Source organism: Glossina fuscipes, unplaced genomic scaffold (assembly GCF_014805625.2).
Source record: "Glossina fuscipes isolate IAEA_lab_2018 unplaced genomic scaffold, Yale_Gfus_2 61594, whole genome shotgun sequence".
NCBI lineage: Eukaryota > Metazoa > Arthropoda > Insecta > Diptera > Glossinidae > Glossina > Glossina fuscipes.
Genome location: NW_024003803.1, coordinates 1,457,412 through 1,474,448, shown reverse-complemented (window position 1 = coordinate 1,474,448; position 17,037 = coordinate 1,457,412).

Below are 17,037 nucleotides of genomic sequence, written 5' to 3'. Positions count from 1 at the left end.
ACATCGATGCAACAAGGGAAATAATACAGCAATTTAGGGCAACAATCTTCGTGAAAGCTGCAATAGACACAACAATACTAAAATTCAGACAATTAACAATAAAACTAAGTCTCTTGACACTCAAAAGTAGAAAAAAAGAGGACTTGTCAGGAAATATGGGCTACACGGACGCTGCAAAAATTAATCAGCAAATAAATGACTTAGCCAACCAAGATAAGATGACTGACACTATACTGAACAATCAAATCATCCTCAACAGCAATGTGATCTCCAGATCCCAGAAAATAACAGAACACATCAACACAAAACAGTAAAGCATCGTAAAATCTATTCAGAGGATCCAGCCACAAACCCGAAACTCACTTAATCGCGCAGTTATAGAAATTCAACAAGTATATCAAATAAATTACACATTGCCACTTAACAGAGCATCTAAACACCAAAGCAAAAGCATTACTACTGGCCAAATTCAACATTATTCCCAAATTAATACCAGATCCATCACAACTAACATAAACTCAAAACACATTAAACAATACAATTGATATACTTTCCGCAGAGCATATAAACGAACTATTAAAACTAACAAATTGTTACAGCAGCACACATAATATACAAATCCGCATAATAATATGTAATGAAACTTTTATTTCTTCACATATTATCAAAATATTAGGAATATTAATAAAAAAGTGAGCACTATCAAACGTAAGTAAACTGTTTCTGTTAGATCAGAAATGAAAATTAATAGAGAAAGTATTCTATTACAAAATCTGTATTGTAAATTTATGATACCAACCCAAATTTCTCCAAACTCTGGATCTTCTGGAAATGTAGGCAATTAGATATTTTTTTTTTTTTTTATTTTTCTGAAGTTATTTTATTCAAAATGGAGGCTTGCCAAAGTAAATTGAAGGGGTTTAACTTAATTAAAATGGCAATAGGGTACTTCTAGAGCAAATTTTTTTCAAAGGTGTTTTCAAATTTTATAAAAGAAAACTTCAATTGTTTAGTCTTAATTTAATTTAATCCAACTTAATTTAATTTTGTAAAAAAAAATTTTAATTGTTTAATCCTAGTTTAGTTTAGATTTAATTTAATTCATCTACATTTCAAAATTGTATGAGTACGTCGTAACATTTTCCCATGATATAATCCTCACGTCGCTCGATTTTGTACAGGACTCACCCCTAAATAAGTAAACTGAATTCAAAATAAGAGATATGATCTCAGCCAGAGCAAGGAGTTGCACAAAATATTATCTAACTCCAAAATAGGAAGCAGAAAGCTCGAGTCTTACGAGGCACTCCAGTTTTTCTCTGGATCAACCTTCACAGCTGATTTATTAGAAAAATCCTGGCTTAAAATGTGGCCCAAATATCTAAACGCAATATTGATTAGAACACGCCATTTACCCACTAAAGAATCAACAAAAATTACAGCAACGGCATCCCACAAACATTTCAGAACCTCCCCGAATGTGGACGTCGTTGACATGCTATTAACAACCCGAGTTGGCTTTGCAAGTAACTGAAAACAGCAATGGCAGAAGGAAATCGTTAAAGCGACGAATTACCGATAGCTCTGTTAGGAATACATACAGTGTACAAACAAGATATACCTACACCACCAACTGAAATGGTTTATACAGAAAATCTTTCGTTATAGGATGACATGGCAGCCTCAGTAAAATAAAAAGAATGCAGTTCGTTAGACGCCCTTACCACACACACGCACGGTCTGTACTACCTTACCTTTTCTGTTATAGATTTTAATTTTATTTATGTTGCTTTTTAATATTTAGGTTATTGCGTTGTAAATATTTAGGGTAAGATCACGCTTATAAGTACATAAGACGTACTATTTTCCAACAAAATAATTATTTCTGTGATCATCACGCATGCGACATAAACGCCGCACTTTCATTTAGATAGTCAAAAACAATTAAGGAAACATGGACGTAGAATCTCCATAGGAGATTCCACATTATGATATAATCAGAGAAAATTCTGCACTGACCATTTTAGCATTCTTATTACTAGCTTATACTGACACGTATCGACGGTTAGTGGTAGTTTGCGTATGTGCAAGCCTAGGTCAGCCAATACGCTTTTCAAGAGCCGTATTGTGGTAAACTTATAACCCTTTCTTTTTCTTTAATGTTCAGTTGTAGGTTAATAAATCTACGGTGGATTTACAGCAACAGGCAACTTGGATCAGTGAATCAAGTATAGAAGCGGCCTCAATCATATTAAATCTTTCGACTGCCGCGACGAATTGAATATAATCTAAATAAAATTTGATTTCTCAAGTCTTCGGATGCTTTAGCCAAGCTTTATTGTGCTATTGTATGTAATCGGGAAGAAAATAATTGAAGAAACATGTGTTTGAATAGTTGCAGCTAAAGTAAGAGTTGTACTGTCTACCATATTTAGAACTATTTGAAGCCCAACTTTTAACGCATCTCATGAAACGATTATATCAGTGGCACGGCGGAAACGAAGGAAACTTCAAGCTTCTTGTGACACTAATACTTGCACGGCTCTTAGCGTCTTCAGTTAGGCTTTAAACATTCATAGCTAAGTGAATATTGGAGGTCTTATAAATCTCTCCCGAAGCATAAAAATTGTCCCAATTCATCTCCCTCAATGCGTCAGCTGACAAAATGTTTAATATATTTTCGACAACCAAAACATAATAATCATAAAATAGTAGATATATCTTCAGCCCGAGTTTGTAAAGCATATCCATATCAAACTATCGTTGCGTGGTTATAATCTGAAGATGCCAAAGATATATATCCATTTATATGTCTATGTGGAAAGGTTTCACTTATTAGAGACCTCAAAGTACAAACTGGAGAAATGAATTAATGCACCCCTAGTATTAATCTGCCTTATGTTAATGGAAGTGTTAACGGCTCAATTTATTTTGAACGACACCCGTGCCCTTTATCATTTGCTTATTGTTTAGATTTTATAGTACAAACACAAAAACGCAAATATGTTCCAAAGATGAAGTGATGATGAAGACTGTTCGATGGTTTCATTCCTATAAGTAAGTCCGATAAGTTTTGCTGGTTGTAAAATATATTTACCAGCACTGGTGTCGAATCCTATGACAGAATGTGCCAGCTAGCTATTCTCAGACAAAAAATATCAGTCTTACGAATAAGTTTATTAGGATATGTAAAATTTCTTTATTGGGTTTTTTCCTATATATATATGTCATCTAGATTCGTATTTCTTTATTCCACATAGTAATCATCAAAGAAGACAAAACTTGTAGTGGTCACTAGATTGAATCGCAAATGCCTATCCAGAAAATGGCGGATCAATACGACTTGCTGACATAAAAACAGCATTGGGAATTCTCAAACTTCCAATACATCGCCTTGCATTCCTTCTTATTGATGATAATTCCGAATCTACTTTCAACAAAACGCAATTCAGCTTAGAAAAAAATGTTGTACATGAATCCAAAAGGAAAGAATTCACAAGAAGTAAACTAACACTCACACTTTTGGTAGGCTACTAATACTCCCGTTCGCATGAAGTAATCCAGTAAACAATCAAAAATTTGGATCAAAACTGTGGATCCAGTTTGAACAAGTAGTTGCATTAACAGCTACTAGTCAATGCAATTTATTAGTTTCCTACGATCTGTCAACTTACTGGACTGATACAGTGCTGCTAATTCATCAAACTGACTCTTTGCAAACACTTTGAAAGAAAACGTATCTAAATATAGCATGTTTCAACTACTTCACATCAATCGAAGTCAATTTGAATTTAGATAACAGATTTCTTCACAAAACATTAACCCGAAAAATGTACCATCAATTTCATTGGACACATCGCACATTCGCTCTTGGGAGGACTTCAATCTAAGTTTGCTGATAAGATGTAATCAGCAATCGCAAGTCCACAAGAAAGTGATTCATATACTATGGGATATTTAAGAAATCGAACGTCAACTCTACTACGCATCTTTTAAGGCAAAGTCTGACAACCACCAAATTCAACATTGATTATCTTCAGTCACAAATACATGAGATCAATAGACATGGACATATTTTGCATAATGAGTTCCACCAGATTAAGTTAACTCAACTATTCAACCCAGTAATCATGCAGCTTTCCTTCCTTGCAAACAAATTGCAGATAATGCAAACATGTATTTTAGACACCATGATTGACACTTACCGCGGAATAATCAATCCGTTGTTTCTAACTCCAACAGAAGTGCAAAATGAAATAAAAGAAATTATGGTACATTTACCATAATCTTTGGAATTATCTGTAGCTGAGGATGACTTGTTGCAGTTATACAGATATTTATATTTTCTGTTGTTCTACAAAATATATATATTTTATTGTATTTAACAGTACTCTGACATTTATAGATCTAACTCCTCCTGTTCTTAACTTCATAAGCAACACTGTGGTAGTTATCGGCATATGCAGTGGAAATATGAACCTAAAGCGTTACTTTTTATTTTCTGCACCTCAACTCATGATCTAACATATGGTCAACTATAAAAAATTTTTTTGCCGCATCATTCAATTGCAAGATCACTTCGATGGTGAAATATGTCCTTGTGAAATCAATCTGTTCAACAATAAAATTATATGAAATTGTTTATTTATTTTATTTTACCCATCTCTACATCAAATTCAAGTAAAGAAAATAGCAGTCGAATTCAGTGCAACTTAATAGAAAATCTTATACTAATTGTTTTAAAACAAATATACAATAGAAAAGAGGATAAAAAAAAGAATAATAGTAACAAAGTAGGTTTAAAAATAAATTAAAAACTTAAAAATAATAATTCATGTATATTATTATTATTATAATTTTAGAGAAATGAAATAAATTCTTAGACTAAAAAAAAGACGTTGAGCACTAGCAACACAGGCTATCGGCTCTACTTTATATAAATGTACATTAGATATTGAAGCTAGTAGTTTTAATAAAGTGATATATTGAATTGGTATTCTGTTCTGAAGCCGATTTTAGAATGTCCAAAGGGTAATCGTTCCAAATGCAGTACTTCTAGTCAAGGAAAAGTTAAGGCAGTCGCACAGAATGTGCTTTATAGTAAAAATTTGTTCACAACTGCAGATTGGGGAGATCCATTAGTGAGTTGCAATTGTATGACCAAAGCGAAATAGCTCATGTATAAATAAATAAAAAAGGAGGAAAGAAAAAAGAAAAAAAACATGTACACTGCTAGCGCAGAAGCACACACAGCATCAAGAAGAGATCCAGGTTGCAATTGAACCCCTAAACCATTGCAAATAGGCAAAAGCTTGGCAACCAACACGTTAACAACACAATATTGTTTTAAGTAAAAAATGAGATATTAATAATGAAATCTTAGCTTAAGTATGACCAAGGTAAATCGCGCATATCAAGCAAAGTTGCTTTAATAAACTTTACAGAATCCGATAATGAGAATAAGTGATAGACATCATTCAGGTTTTTGCAAACAACTCTGAACGAATTAAACAGCTCATAATTATATTTACATTGACTAAGCTTAACCAGTAGAAATTGCCTAGAGAAGCGGCTAGGGACATTAAAGCTTATCTCACCAAGTAATGCGCGCGAGTCAATAGTACCATTTCTTTCTTTGATTAAAAAGGAAACCCCAAGAACAAATCTACGTTTCTCAAGTGACGGTAAATTCCTAAGGGCAAACAGCAAGAATTACTTTTGAACAGATTCAATTGAATCTATATAGCACCTATATGAAAGAGACCACACAATGGAGGCATACTCAAGTGTAGGTCTAACCAAACACATGTACAACCTTTTATACCTTGTAATATAAGCATCATCAAACTCTTTGGAACACCACTTGGTAAAACCAAGCGCTAACGTAGCTTTGCTTAACGAGAGCTCAATATGCAAGTTAAAACGTAACCTATGGTCAAATAGAACGCCTGAATCTGTGAAAGAATCGACGTCCTCCAACTTGTGCGAATCAATAAAATACTAAGTAAGGAACGACTTCCTTCTTGAGAAAGAAGACTTCTTACATTTCTTTAGATTTAGTTTCAGAAGATTCAAAGAGCACCATCCAACCGAATTATTCAAGTCATTTTGAAGCTGATGTGATTGCGAATCTACGAAGAAAGAAGAAAAGAGTTTCACATCATCAGCATACATTAAGATCTGGCTGGAATTAATCACCGATGGGAGATCATTAATGGATAAACTAGATAAAATGGGACCTAAGCGGCTGCCTTGAGGTACGCCAGACGTCACGAGGAATTCATTCGCAGTAATGAAGTTAAACAAAACGCTGAATGATCTATTGCGCAGATAAGAGCTTAACCATTTTAACAAATAGAAAGGGAAACCAGAGGGTTGGAGTTTAAAGATAAGTGAGTTATGGTTAACAAAATCAAATGCTTTGCATAAATCAGTATATATTACAGTGGCGAGAGCCACTAGAAAAACCCTTGAAGACATGAGAAGTGAACTCTAACAGATTGGTGACCGTAGATCTTGCTTTTCGAAAACCACGTTGTAGAGGAGAAATATACTATTTGAAGGCAAAGGCCACATTCTGAGTCAGAATTCGCTCGAACAGTTTAGGCAAGACACTCAACTTGGCAATGCCTCTGTACTTCTCTAGAAGTTGTGTACTTCCACTTAAAGTTAAGTAAAGGTATTAACAACAAATGTCGTCTGCGTGCCCTTATCACACAACGATCAATGGATTAATGGTAATTTTTACAAAGGAAATCATCATGATAGATTTGAAAGGATCTGGTTTGCTAACCATTAATCCAGCCTGCATTCTCAAGCACAATCACATCCATGTAACTGGGCTATATCTTATTTCAACCACATTTTCCTACACAAGTCATGGACAACTGATCGTAATCAATATGTGTATGTTGTTTAATCCATTCAAAGGGTGGCATCTATTATTTAATTTTTCTGCTACTCTTGTTTACATTGCAATTTTTGTGACATAATTTTTAATTGTCGTATTTTGAACCTTCGGCAGAAGCAAAAGCCGGACAGTCCCAAATATGAATCAAAAGTTATTATTATTATTGGTATTATTATCATCACTATAATTGAAAACGAATGATGATTATAAAACAAACTTGAATTAATCAACACATTTACTTTTTTATTTTATATTAGAATTAACAAACAAAGGTTGGGGGGGCGCAAGACGGGATAATGTGATAATAATTTAATTTGAGCTTAACAAGTAAATATGGCATCTTCATCATTTCATCAATCTGAAAGACTAGATGAGAAGAAGTACCATTCGTGGAGTAGTAACATGAAAAATATCTTAATCCAATCTAGATAAAGGAATCATGCGAGCGGTGAGCTAAAAAGCGCGTCAATATTGACTGCCGAAGAAATAGAAAAGTATAAATTATAAAGAAGTCACTTGAATTTACAGATAATGGAGTTCTAAATAATATTAAACCATCTTAATTTGTTCACCGATTGGTTGATAAAAACACTGAATTGAACGGTGAATTAATAGTGATAATCTTTATGTGGCTTGATATGTGGGATACTTTGTCAACCGTTAGAGCTTTAAAGGTAAAACTTTTGAAAGAAAGGCGTACTGGCCAAAGTGACCGTATAACGACAATCCAAAAAATTTTTGCTGTAAGTGCAAAATAAAAGAGTTAAGAAGAAGAAAATAAACTTTGAAAATCGGCAGCCAAAAAGTTTTTGTTGAAAATGTTTTTTGCGAAAAAAGGGCCACCATAGAAATAGTTGCTCAAAAAGGGATCAGAGAGGAAGCAAACAAGATACGTACACAACAGCCATTTTAACAGGAGTGTCAAAAAATTAATTGTGATATTTGAATAGTGAAGCGATCCGTCTTATGTTTTGCGATGAAATATACAAGGCAATTAAAGAGAATTTCACTTGGCGGTGATAAATTTATTACGGCTATTGGTGAAGATGATGTGTGAATTAGAGCAAAAAACGGTCTTACTTTGTAAAATATATTTTCCAATTGAATTCCAAGGAAATTTCTTTTCAGTAAGCAAAGTAGTAGAACGTGGTCGTTCAGATCATTTTACACCTAGTTAGATATTAAAAGTGGTAATGATGTGCCAAAAGCTTATAAAATAAATAATTTCTTTGTAATTAAAGAATAAGGTAGACAACGTCTGCGTGTGGTGAAACAGGACATCTACGTTATGGTCGCGTAAACCTCCAAAGACTAACGGATATGGCAAAACTGAATTTGATGTATGGCATGCAGCTGCAAGTCAACTGAAAATAGAACAAATGATTTTTTTGGGTTTATACTATTTCAAGGTCGATGTAAACGGTCGAGGTGTGAATGTCCCTATTGGATGACTAAAACTCGGTTTCCCGTTCCGGAAGGAAAGTGCAATTTAAAATAAAGCAGAGGGGGGAATAAGCACATCTTTTTGTTAAATAAACAAATTCTTTGATATCAATAACGCTTTATCAGTGCAGAACTAATAAGTTTTTAGCTATATATTCTATAACTAAATAAATAATCCTATGATTAAAGTATACGCTTAGTTGCCTTAGTAAACCTTAGAAGCTGGAAACGCTTGCAGAGGTAGATAAGAGATCACAAGCAGATTGAAAATTTTAAATCCGTGCAAAGATATATGGCACAAAACAGTTTTTCCCGTATTGAATCCACAGAAGATAGCTTTAGTAGCCGAATGTACATCTTTAAAGAAAAACGATGCATCACGCATATCCGAATGCTTCAAGTTTACATAGGTTTACATAGAGTAATCGGGGATGTTTTGCAAGCGATAAAGATTCTGAGATGTTTCCACTATTGAAAAAATCATTGCGAAAAATACGGGCTTTCCCAATTGCGAGAGTGAACTCTGTTTATACAAAACAATTTGTTAGGATAAATTACAATTGTTAGCGGTCTATATTGACGACGTGATAATCGGATGCAAAACAAAGAACTTTCTAACTAATAAAAAAGATTTAATTGCAAGAGATTTTGAATCGTCCGGGAAAGGAATTTTATGCCATTTTCTAGATATGCAAACACATCGGAAAAGGGAAACTAGAGGTATAAACTATAGTCAATACATTAAGAATTTGATCAAACAATAGTATGGATAGAGCGATCGATCCATCCGCTGAATCCGGCTGTGGCAGGTATTCAAATGAAATCTAACTTTTATTTCTAATTATTTTGTTGGTACTTTATGGAATTCTGATTTACAATAAAATCAAAAATCCTAAGAATACTTACAGAATAATTTTTTTATACAGAATACTGGTACTTTATACTGCTCCCTCTTCAAGAGAATCTATGTTGAATAGATTGAACGTGACATATATCTTTTTTTTGTGTTAACATGTAAATTTTGTGTAACAGATTCGTTTACTATGGCCGGCTTTAGAGGATATATAGATATAATTCTGGTTGAATTGTCGACATTTATTTTGAAAAATTTAGCTTCTTTTGTAATTACCTTGGAAGGACCTTCATACGTTTTTTGGAGACATCTTCTATTTATGAAAGGGATAAATGCAAACTTGCAGTGTTTTAAAGTCCTCGGAAGGCACGTGTTAACTTTAGAATTTTTGGGATGGAAAATCCCAGATTGGATATTTTGAAAATGCTCTTTGAGCCTACTTACAACTTCTGAACTATTAGTGCCGGAACTAGGTGTTAAGAGCTCACCAGATAAATGCAAATTTTGTCCGTATACCACCTCTACAGGCGTTCCTAATATATCTTCTTTGCAGCTAGATCGCCGACCCAGTCGTATTAAAGGAAGCTCGTCGAACCATTTCATTTCATTACATACAGCCATGATCGCCGTACTTTTAACTCTCTATGAAAGCATTCAACTATGCCATAAACGGATGATAAGCGAAGGTGGCAGTCTTGTGACTACCAAGCAATTGTATCAACTCGACGAAACATTTATTTGTAAATTATGTGCTTTGATCGGTAGTTATTTTTAATGGAAACCCGAAAAGTGGAATATAATCATTTAAACAGTTTAATGCGATTATATTAGCGTAAATATCTCTGGAAGCTTACTCTCCTGGCCAGCGCCAAAATCGATCTGTTATTATCATTATTATTTTACGATGGTAAAGGTTCAACTACGTTAGCCTTGCCACGTATGTATCGCATCTCATCTGTGAGTTGAACATTTGAAAATTTTAAGTGTCGGGTCTGCCTCGAACTTCTTTCAGTTTGAGATTTTAAGGGCGTTGCCAGCGGTTTATGGTGACTACAAAACTGTAAATTGCTCTCCTTTTTTATATGTCTAAAAGACTTAATGCCAAGATATATTGTCAAAAGTGTGCGAACGATCGTGTTTATTTTAGCCGAACAAAGTTTTTTGAAATAGAAAGCTAGGGTTTCAGGTTCTTTGTAGACTGACTCTTGTACAACGCTAGCCCCCGCCGTATTTGAAGTATCAACAACTCAAAGAATTTGATAGCGTAATTGTCCCACAACAAAGTTTTTGGTTTGGTTTTGATTTTGATTTGATTGCTTTGTTGATAACATTGTGAATCGAACTGGCACACTCTGTCAATTTAGATGATATTAATTAGTCATTCCCATAAATTCCCAAAAATGTTGTGCCACTTTAATGGATTTGGAACGAAGAAGTCTCTAATGGCAGTCCTGAGAGGGTTGAATGCCATCTTTAAAGACATTGTGTCTCAGAAAATTTAGTTTAGACCATAATCGTTGAGCTGGTCGAATACCAGTTTTAAATGTATTAGGTGCACTGACTTCGACTCACTAGTAACCGAAACGTCGTCAACGTGCATTAAAACGTGCATTATTTTCAAAGTAAATTTACATTCAACTTTCTCTTATTCTACTACGTCAAATAAATTTCAATCTGAATAAAAGAAAAAAAAAGAACAAACTACACCACCCACTGTCTATGTTTAATAAATCTTTTTCCATTCGGCGCAACGTTTCGATTTCATTTGTATTGCTTTCACGGTAAATTTCGAAATTCAAGTCTGCATTTTTTTCTTTTGTTTCGTCCGACCGTGTTTCTTTTTTTTGACACCAATTCTCAAACCAAAACTACTTTATTCGTTCATCGGCCTATTCCATCTCTCCAACTAAAATCAAGACCAAGCCCAAAAGCCGACAAAAATGTCAACACATGTTCCGCCATTAAACTTTTTCTCGTGCGAAACCTTGACAATACTGTTAATGCATAGTTGCATTCTTTTAAAAAAAGCGCAAATGAAACATGATTGCTAAACTAAAACCATATTTTACGAGATGTATGTAGCAGTATATATCATACATATAAAAATATGTGGAAGGTTATCTAGGTATATGTATATATGTATATATCAATAAATTTAAAATAAAATAAAAAAAAACTGAAAAATGAAGATTTGAATATTTGAAAATTAAAAACTTTGAAATAAGAGAAAACTTAGCTGCTCTGTTGTTACTGCTTTGATTATTTTGGATTCTATGTTGAGTGTGAAAAATCTACCACCAGCAAAATTCGTTCTGGTGTCCTTCATATATGACTATATAGATGGCAATAATCAATTCCACTCTTTCGCAGCCAAAGGACATTTTCGGTTGTTATTTATCCATTATTATTATTTTTTGTATCGTTTAATATCTCAATCTACTACATTGCATTGTGTTCGCCAATTTATATTGTATTACTGTAGTCAATTATCTTGTGGCACTCTCAATTATCGTGAGTAAAGTTACTGAATTGCGTAGGATTGCCTTATATTGTGTGCCGATAAATTTGGCTTTATTGTGTCATTATCAAGTTGCATTAGGTTTTATCTTTAAAAACAATTTTTTGGGACATACAGTAGCCTTAAATGGTTGCGTTTAATAACGTTCATCCATATATTACGCTGATTTACCCTTTATGTTGTTTTTACCACACCGTTTGCCTTTTTTTTTCTTTTTAATTAATGCCACAAAAGAAAGATCTCAGAACTGCTATAAGTAGTGCTTGCCAATGACGGCGCATATCAGGAACACCCTTGACACACTTACGATTACCTAAAGTAAAGGGCAAATTAATGCTCAACTACGAAAACTTATTTAACACTTGAAAATTTTGAGACAGCATTTTGAAAACTGAATTTTGGTTTCAATATCATAATGCGGGTTAGATGCATATTCCCGTCTTTGTAAGATGGCTAACAATCGACAAACTTCTAAATAACGACGCCTTCGTTATCTCATCCTTTTTTTTTAATACTTGTTAACGTCACTTACTGCTTTTAAAGTTAAATTTTTTATTTATATTTTAAATTGCATTTGGATTCGATCAGGATTGCCAATTTTGTTAATTATTATTATTATTTTATTATTATTAATTTAGCCAGAGAAATATATTCTAAGGCTAAAGTCTTAAAGTAGAACTATCCAAGGTTATCAGTTTTCTTGAAAACTCTATCGCACTTGAAATTTGAACCCGCGATCACTTGACTGGCTCTTTCAGAAGTGATATAAGTAATCGGACGTTCTTCAATGCGTTTTTATCCCTCAGCTCTCAATACACATTTTAGTTTTTGCAATGAGCTACTCATTTCGTTCAGATCGTCAGTGGAATTAAGCTGCAGAGAATAGAAGGGCCGGGATAGCAGCTTGAACTCTATTTCAAGAAAATTTTGCTTCATTGTGAGTAAACGCAGAATCTATTTGGAAAACAGTTTTTTATACACAATTTTCCACGCATGATAACGCACACGTTGCTTTTTAGGATTTTCAGATTTTCCGAAATCTGTTTGCGTTTTTGATGCTTTAGGTTGGTCGCACACTGTGCTCAATATCGCCGTGTCTCTTACGATTTCGTTTAAGCTCAGCAGTCCACCAAAAATATTTTTTTTTCAACGGTACACACATTAATAAGCTTCAATTTAATGTATATCTACGTTAATGCTATATCAGGCTAGTTAATAATTTTGCTGTTGACTTTATTATAAATAAGAGTGTGGCAATACTTTTTTCGATACTTCACTGCATTCAACTGTAATATATGCCGGTATTTCTATTAAATAGTCGGCATGTTGATACATACACTATATTGTATTAATAAGTACTTGTACGAACCTTGTTTATTATTAAAATCAAATGTCTGTTGTGTTTATTAGAAACTCACCAAATAACAGGCAGACTTTTAGAAGAACTTTATTTCATAGACTTCCAACAATACCCGACCAGGTAGGCAGATGTGATGAATACAATTCAAAATATTTGGATAGCACACGACTCCTCTATTTATGTAAAATTGCTTAAAAAATTTTATTTACATTATTTATGCTTTGAAGGAATTTTCAAAGCACGAATTAAGTTCAAATTGTACAAATAAGTTGATTTTAATAAAAGCTTAAAAAAAGAAAGTATATAAATAAATAAGTAAATGAAATAAAAGTTCTGTTTATTATTTGCATGCTTTTGTTTGAAAAAGAATTGACATGAGATTAAGTTGCATTAACTTCAATCTTTGCTTCTATTTCGATGCAGGTCGTTTTAAATTTGTCGAAAATGTTAAATGAATAGATATATGCATCATAAAAAATGTATCATAAAAAAACGGTTTGTTCTATGTATAACAGCCGTGTAATTTTATTTATGTTTATTTTTATATATTTTTATATATTATATATTTATACATTATATTATTAGACATTTTCTATCTTCCACATTTTACTCGAAAAAAGCACTTTTAAATACCCCTTCATTAAATTCCATAATTTCACAATTAGCTTTAACAACCCACACATAAATAATCTTTCGCGCATCTTTACATTAAATTCGATATACTACTTCTTGCCAGCGTACAAAATGCGCTCATGCCGCAATGATCTATTTTCATCTTTTTTAAAGAGACGTGACGAAGATGATAAAATGTATTATATAATAATATTAAATGTATTTTTGGGTAAAACAAAGAATAATGTCATATAACACTCTTCACAAGCCTTTTTATTTATTTAAAGAGTCATAAAACAAAGTTCTATTTTGAGGTAATAAATGAATTGTAACATTTTCTGATCGCCGCAAAGAAAATGAAAAATATGAAAAACATGTCGAAATATATTGCTCTACACAAACCTAACAGCTTATGTGATAACACAAAATGTATATGTATATGCGGAGTATCGCAAGCATTTCCAAACCTCCCTTCATAAGAATATTGATTTTTAAAGAATATTCATTTTTGTTCGAAGGGCGCTTATTTGAATGAAATAATTAAACTTTCGCTCAAAACAGCCAACCTTTTTTGATAAACAGACCTTAAATTAACTTAGAGTCTTTCCCGAAAAATTATTCTGAAAATTTCAATGAAAAAAATGAAAATTGTTCAAGTTTAGATTGCATTTCAGAGACGATAGCCTGTGTTGTTAGTGCTCAATGTCTTTTTTTTAGTCTAAGAATTTATTTCATTAGTCTAAAATTATAATAATAATAATAATAGATTGCATTTCGACAAAAAATTTATAGTTTTAGAATAGTATAAAGACATGGTTATCATAATTTTTTCAGTAATTTTTATCAGTAATCTCTAGTCTATACATGCTCCATATTTAAATATTTGTTTTCATTTTTTTCCTCGAAGAAGGAAAGATAGAAGGTCCGGTTTATGTAATACTCCGTTTGTCGAACACAAGGTCTCACAATTCAGAAATTACGTGTTGCAAAATTACAGCAAAAAGGTAAAAAAATCTATAACCAACACCAGAACCTTTAATATATACTTTTAATTTTTTGGCGGAAACCCTAATTCCTTTCGAGTCGGTCTGAACCCAATATTTACTCAAAAGTCGTCTTGGTTATGATATTTAACATTTATTTGTTTGGAAATTATTTAAAACAATATTAACACTTTTTTTAACATCTGTTAGTGGATAAGATATTAGATTGCTAGCTCCCAGTATTCATTTGATATTATCGTTTTGGATCACTTGGGAAAAACCTCGAAGTTTCAAGCACAAAATTCTTTTTAGGCAATAAACCTTCTCTCGCTACTTCAGCAAGTTGACAGTATTTATTAAGCCAGTAAAAAAAAAATTTTTTTTCTGAAAAAATTCCGGTGACTTCCTCTTTTCTCAGAAATGTAAATATATAAAATTTTATTATAATATGGGATGTACTATTATATGTTTTATATACGAATATTTATTAAAGAGTTCATATAGACCCGTAAATCACTCCAAAAGTATAACGAAATGGTTGGATTTAAGAATCTTTTAGCCTATACGTGCTTTACAGTTTCATTCACTTTTTCTAGAGATGGAACACAAATATTTTTGTACGATATGCGCATAGTCTCATCATCAGTAATAATAAGTACTACTTTAGTTGATTCTAAATAAATATGACATGTCTCACTGATTATAATTCTTATGGATGAGTGTTGCGTAAGACCGAATAGACCTACTATAGCAATAAATAAATACCCTGATGTAAAAAATTAAGAAAATAAAAAAAAAAAAATTGTTTTTAGGTAATCATCTGACCAAAACATATTTGTGAAAGATTAAAGGTTTATGAACATTTGCATATATGAAAGTCTTACTTGATAAAATGTTCATGCGAATTTCGAAGTGTTTGTCTGTGTATCACCAATTCCTGTCATATGGTTGTTGAACTGAATTCTTCAAATCTATGAACTGTACTTTTTTCTGCTGAAATCATTTGTTTCTATCGAATTTCATTTACCTTGAGTGGAAATTAGTTTAAAAACGCAGAATATATTTGTAAATGTAGGAAGTTAACAAATTCAAAGTTTTCTGGAAAAATTTTCTATTTTTAATACCACAACTGGACCACATTCTTTAATGAAAACTGGAGAAAATTGTTCTTATTTTCTAATTGTAATATTTTTTATATTAAGTGAATAGCTTAATATATAACAGTTATTTCTTAACCCACTATCAACAGCCCATTTTTACACCACTGGATACTGTCAAGAAACTTTTTAGGAAAACGCGATGAAAACATCCAATCCACACGAAAGGTACTTTCGAATGGTTCTCCACGTTTGAAATCAGAGTCCGTCAATCTAAAATTACAGCTCAGTAATTGAAAAACGGGAGTCGTTAATTGTGAAACTTAGAGGAGGTGGTTTGAAGTTTGGAAGCCGTGTTCTAAAAATCGTAACTCTTGATTGAAATCCTGAAAGCATAGCACAATAAAACAAAATAACAGAAAGAGATTGTCTTACAAAGCTTACATGGTATTCATTTTGTTTTTCAATGACCAATTGATACTAATTAAATCTTATTATTTAATTTAATTTAACTTCTTCTCATAACGCTGTAAGAGTAAAATATATTGGTTTATAGGAAGAGGCCCTTTTACAGACTATAGGGAGAACCAATAAACTCGTATTGTCAGATCATCTATGACTACGTTTACGTGAGGCCCTTTGCATAATATCCGCTCTGATAGTGTAATAATAATAATAATAAAAATTATATAAAATATGTTAACTTTTATGCAAGGCTAAGCTATTCCCCTCCATATTGGGGTCCTTAAGACATGGCTAAATGAATTCGTGATCAAAAATTCATTACTTACGGCTTCTCACAAACCGAATAACCAAAGATATTCACAGTACATCTGATAAGCTCAGGATGGATACCTTATCTCAAGACAGACTTTGAAGAAACAATAATTGTGAATTGCCTTGTGAGCTAACTATTTACCGTAATAAATGAAATATAAGAATAGGGGCGGTATATTCGCTTTTCCAAGTACTGATCACATAAAATTTACTCTATAAAAATTGCTGTTGTTTTAAGAACTATAGAAGCATTAATGGCTGAGTCAATACACTATACGTATATACATGAGCTATATAAATATTTCCACTAAGTTATTTGGAATTTTATTATAGGTGTCCGAGGCATCCTCTCTCGAAAAATTTGATAGTAAATACTCAAACTTGTGAGAAGGAAATGAAATATTTTAATTAACTCGTCAAGTTAATTACATATATATACGCTTTCTTATTTACTTGATACAAGAGATAACGCATTCATTAAGCT